General features: G+C 44.8%; 1 long non-coding RNA gene across 1 annotated transcript in view; it reads right to left on the bottom strand.

Annotated features, from left to right (window-relative positions):
* Positions 1-3,509: 3,509 nt before the first annotated feature.
* Positions 3,510-6,000, bottom strand: part of LOC146019574 (uncharacterized) — a 78,741-nt gene continuing 76,250 nt past the window's right edge. Inside the window, exons 2-3 of the long non-coding RNA XR_014450610.1 lie at positions 5,232-5,313; positions 3,510-3,738 (exon numbers count right to left, since the gene is read on the bottom strand). This is a non-coding gene — a long non-coding RNA (uncharacterized LOC146019574). The remainder of the gene's footprint in view (positions 3,739-5,231; positions 5,314-6,000) is intronic.

Raw genomic sequence — 6,000 nt, 5'->3', positions numbered from 1 at the left:
AACGGCTAGACAGATGGTTGCCCCCTGGCTCCGTCCCTGCTGACGACCGCCCCACAGGCTTTGCAAAATATGTGGAGTCAATTGGTCTGCGGGATGCCTGGCGGCTAAAACACCCTATGGACACCCAATACTCCTGCTTCTCTAAAACCCACAATTCCTTCTCGCGCATCGATTTGGCCCTAGTCACCCCCTCAGTATTGCCCAGACTTAAAAACATCTGCTACAAGGCGAGAGGTGTCTCGGACCATTCGCCTCTGATGTTGATGGTGGGGATGGAATGCCAGAGGGGACAGACCTTCTGGAAACTACATCCCTCCTGGTTACTACAAATTGGAGAATCCGTAGACCTCCAGACTATGTGGGATGGGTACTTTGATATTAATACGGGTACAGCCCCTGCCCCGGTAGTGTGGGAAGCATTCAAGGCATATATGAGGGGCACCCTCATATCTAAAATTGCTTCTATCAAACGAACACACAAAGCTAAGGGTATTGAATTGGAAGATGAATGCAGACACACTGAGATCACACACTTGGAAGAGGGTTCGGAGGAGTCCAGGGCAAAGTGGGAGTTAGCACAAAATACCTGGGTCTCCCATCTAGAGGAACGCAACGCACGCAGCCTGTTATTTAAATCCCACAAACTCTACATGAATGCGGACAAGACAGGCAGCCTTATGGCTCACCTGGTACACTTAGATCGCCCTGCCAATACTGTGGCCCAAATCTTTGGCACTGACGGTATACTGAGGACATCCCCCCGGGAAATAGCTGACGTGTTTCTCACTTTTTATCAGGAGCTATACAGCTCACGCCTAAGATGTTCGCAGGGGGAACTCATCGACTACATAGATAGCATAGACCTGCCCACGCTGTCTGAGGAGGCGAAATCCTCCCTTGAGGCACCGCTTACAATTGCTGAAATAGAGGCTGCGATCCGATCGTTTCCTGGTGGGAAGGCTCCGGGCGTAGACGGGGTTCCAGTGGAACTATACAGGGCACACTTGGACTTATTCGCCCCTAGGCTGTTGAAGCTATTTAATGATCTCCTTGAACTGAATGCCATGCCGGACTCTATGTCCGAGGCGGTTATAGTCGTCATACCCAAGCCTGGGAAGGACCCTGAATACCCCGACTCATACAGACCTATCTCCCTGATTACTACTGACATCAAAATATTGGCAAAGGTCCTGGCCATTCGACTAAATAGTGTGATACTGACCATAATTCATCCGGACCAAACCGGCTTTATGCCGGGTATGTCCACCAGTATAAATTTAAGACGGCTGTATACACATATCCAGGCCACCCATGAGGAGGAAATGTACTCAGCTATTGTCTCGTTCGATGCCAATAAGGCCTTCGACTCGGTCGAGTGGCCTTATCTATGGCAGGTAATGAGACGCATGGGCTTTGGCCCACAATACTTAAAATGGGTCCAGTTACTGTATCTCCACCCGATGGCCAGGGTCTCTGTTAATAGCCATGTCTCGCCCCCCTTTGCGCTGGGAAGGGGCACTAGACAGGGATGCCCCCTTTCTCCTGGTCTTTTTGCTTTAGCTATCGAACCACTTGCCTGCATCCTTAGGACACACCGAGACATAGTCGGGCTACAACTGGGTCATAGGACGGACACAGTGGCACTCTATGCCGATGACCTACTTCTCTTTTTAAAAGACTATAGACTTTCAGTACCGATTGCCCTGCAGCTGATGGAGGAGTTTGGCAGTTTCTCAGGCCTCACAGTGAACTGGTCTAAATCCTCCATGATGCCCCTAAGAGGCCCGCCACCGTTGGCCCAGGGCACCCCTCTTCCACTCAGTTGGGTCCCCCAATTCAAATATTTAGGGATTAATATTACCAACAACAGCCATGATTTTACTCCTAAGAACCTACACCCACTGCTGTCCGTTGTTAAGGATAAATTGTCGGTGTGGACCAAGTTACCCCTAAATGTCATTGGCAGGGTCAACTTGGTTAAAATGATATTGCAACCTAAGATAACATATGTCTTGAACCAATCCCCGGTTTACATACCCGCCTCCTTCTTCAGGCACCTAAATAGCTTATTATCCTCACTGATATGGGCCAATAAGCGCCCCAGAATCAGCATTAGCACTCTCACTAGACCACGGACTGATGGGGGTTTGGCTCTACCACATTTCAGACTGTATTACTATGCTGGCCAGTTCTCGCACCTCAGGCACTGGACGCAGGACACTGACCAGAGTTCGCTCCCTACCACTTTTCTACACCAAATATGTCCTGATATCACACCCACGCAGCTGTTATTGGGTGGGATGATACCTAGGGGGGCCCCTCCATTAGTGGTCCAGGCCATCAAGCTGTGGCAGGAGGCCCAATCCTTGATGGGATACACGGCTATAGATCCGGGAGCTCCCCTCTGGCATTCCACCAGGTTGTCTGAACTCGCCTGCTTGTCAGGCAGAAGTCTGTGGTCATCTGGGGGGGTGGTGACGATTGGACAACTATATGAGGCATCTCTGCTAAAAACCTTTCAACAGCTAAAGGGGGAGTTTGGGTTATCTCAGATATATTTCTTTAGATACTTGCAGTTGCGCCACGCCCTCAACACCCAGTTTAATAGCTGTCCTCCTGTGCTACTATCCTCCCCGGCAAAAATATTCCTGGCCAATCTCGGACAGGTTAAAACCATCTCTCTGGCCTATTCATTCCTGCTATCCTTTCTACATAAAGACTCGCTGCCCACCCTTAGGGCCAAGTGGGAGGTCGATGTGGGTGCCTTTGAAGAGGAGGAGTGGGAGGAGGCTCTGGTATCACCCCGGTATGCCACGGTCTCAGCAAGATTCCAACAAGTCCAACTATTTATCATACACAGAACATACCTAACACCGTGCATTATGGTTAAATTTGGTGGACGGGCCTCTCCGGCCTGCCCAAAGTGTGGTTTCACACAGGGGAACCTGTGGCATCTCCTTTGGGAGTGTCCCCTGGTTAGCTCTTTCTGGGGGACGGTTAAGTCAGCTATTATGTCAACTGGTATACCTGGCCAGGCTCTGACGCCCAAAATGTGCATCTTGGGAAGCAAAGAAAATACGTCACTGAACAATGCAGAGGGACAATACGTGACCAACCTGTGCTCTTTAGCTAAAGTTGTCATAGCCAGACATTGGATGGCTACTCTGGGACCTACGATGGCGGAGTGGAGGGCCCTGGTTAACACCACGGTACAGCATGAAAAATATGTATATATGTCCCGGGGTACTCTACCCAAATTTGACAAGATATGGGGTAGGTGGCTGGAGTCTCCACACTCAGCACATTCCTGATGACACACTGCTGGGCTGTGGTGTTTGACCGTGGGGGGGGAGAACTATATTGTTCATATACTTGTGTGAGCCGATCAACCCAAACCATGCATAGTTATATTACTCTAATCGGAAATGATTCCCATAGTATGCGCATTAATCTATGACTACTAATCTCTTTCTCTCTTTCATCTCTGTTTCCTCTCTACTGTTTCTCTTAAACTCAAATAAATAAATAAATAAAATCAAATGCTTAGATATTCAGTCAGAATAAGATGGCAATACCACCTCTCATCATCAATTGAACTTTTTATTATAATCTTTAATACATTGTAATAAGATGATATTGTATGTGAACTGTTTGTACATTTTGATATTTAATGCCGGATCTTGATTGACTGTTCCACATGCACAGTATTTGATTGCTGTTCTGTTCTGTATTAATGACCTGTGAAATAAAAATACTCTATTTAAAAAAAAAAAAAGAAGTCCCTGCCAGGCAGAAGCAAAAGTTTTCTTCTCAGTCCCACACACAGTAGTGTGTACAGTGAGGCCAAAGAGTTGCCTGTGCAGGCAGGGAGCAATTGCACTGATTGTGCTCCACCCTATAATTGCCCCTGGGTGAATGTGGGTGAAGGGCTGAAGGTACTCATTACAGTTTGTGCATCTCTATAAGTACAGTGTAACTGCAACATTATTTTGGAATATGCATTAAATTTTTGCACAATATAAATATTCAAATTGAATATGATCTCCACTTGGAACTAGAGTTTTTTCTTTAAATATATCTTTATTATCCTTTTTGGACAATGTTTCGTTTTTTCCTTACTCTGTATTTCAAGGTTTAGGGGGGTATTCAATGTTGAGTCAGGTCTGTCGGGCTGGCCCGACAGCTGCAACCCTGTCCTGTTCTCGGACTGCTCGACCGACATTTTGCAGGCAGGATTCAATGTCCTGCCTGCCGTGGGTCGAGAATGGGGCATAGCCGCAAAAAGCGGGTGGGAATCAATTCCCGGCCGTTCTCGGCAGAACGAGCCCAACTGCTTGTGAAGTCGGGCTCGTTTTGCCGAGATCCCCTGTGCAATGCTGTCGAGGAAGACAGCATTGAATAGGGCCCTGCTGCCATCTCCCCTGTTGGGAATGGCTGCGGGAGATTGAATAACTCCCTTAGTCACTGTTTTATCATAAAGGGTGTGGCCTTTAAGGGTTAAGGGTATAGCCAATGCAAATAACACATGGGGGGCATGGAATGTATAGTAACCAATTCTGAAATTTTTATATGTTCTCCTACATAAAAGAAAATCTTTGTTTATTATTATTTCATTATTTTATATGATTTTTTTTAACTATTATTTTGACAGTTATTATTCTTATTATTATGTAAAATGCCTCATGCCGTCAGGTATATAAAAGACTAATAATAATTTTAGTTGGCAATGATCCTACTTATTGTTAAGTTATTGTATCATTAAATGATTCCCTGTTAAACTCTCTCCACATTAAGGGGTATATATATGTACTAAAGTTCGGGTTTTTAGAAGTGACGTCGCTTATAGCAACCAGATTCTACTTATCTATTTTATAGAATATTTTGGAAAATAACAGCTAGGATCTGATTGGTTGTTTGTGCAATCACGGAGTAGCAGAAACTGTAGAGATTTGGAACAATAAACGTAACAAAAGTTTTAAAGACTGAAACATTCCACAGACTCCAATGAAGCTACTGATCCAAGACCTTCCTAAGCCAGGGATCTGCTATCAAACAGACTCAGCTGACAAATGACTGTTAAAGCTTTTATCTGTTGCTTTCTTTATTGTTTGTTTCGATTTGCCGCAATCCGTTTCAGCGCCCATATACGGCACCAATTGCTTCATTGCTTTTTGCACCTAACGCATGAAATATCTAGATGCGATATTTAAAGTCAAAATGTTCTGCTTTACCTCATTTTCTCTATTGTAAACCGCATTGATGAAGCATTCTTGTCAAGATTTCCTTCCCTTAGCTTTTCATGTGTATACCACACTGTCAAGAAAAATCAGATAATCCCCATATAAAGAATGACCTTTAGTTAGTACTGTAACAGCTTAAGCCTCACGTTGAATCTCATGAATTTTTGCGAATATAAAACGTCAGTCAGCGCCTTCACTTCTGTCACTTTTCAGAATAATAGCACAAAGTAAGCAGCACACATACGTTCTGGTTAAGAGTTATTTTGGCATATGTAATAAATAATGCAATCTTCAAATAACAAGGGACAAGATTTCAACTCATTCGCTGCTGGAGTGGAGCAGGCTGTTATACCCAACATCAAGGAGTAGGTTTGATAAGTAGACTTGTAATGAAAGTGACTTAAGTATGGATTTGTACAGTTTAAGTGCCACTTTTAATAATGCTTTGTAATTGCATGGCTTGTGAATGTAAAGTAGCTTCTCTAGACATCGTAACTGCTGTCTATGGAAATGTTTAAGGCGGCAGCTAAGCCTCTTCATAGATCACAAGAGCAACTGCTTCTTTTAGAGATGTTTAGAGACTTTGGAATGTGATCCCCAATTTACTGTAACATATCCTCCAACTGTACCTTTTTTGGCCGGTACAATAGCGTTTTTATGGCCTGTACAAGCCAAAAAGTGCTTTGTACCGATTTCCTGGGTCTCCAACAATCCATTGAAAGTAGGCTTGGCCACGCACCCTTTACCTATGACCATGCCC

The sequence above is a fragment of the Crinia signifera genome, chromosome 7 (assembly GCF_055691185.1).
Source record: "Crinia signifera chromosome 7, ASM5569118v1, whole genome shotgun sequence".
NCBI lineage: Eukaryota > Metazoa > Chordata > Amphibia > Anura > Myobatrachidae > Crinia > Crinia signifera.
Note: the sequence above shows the minus strand (reverse complement) of the source record. Positions and strands in the feature narration are given on the sequence as shown.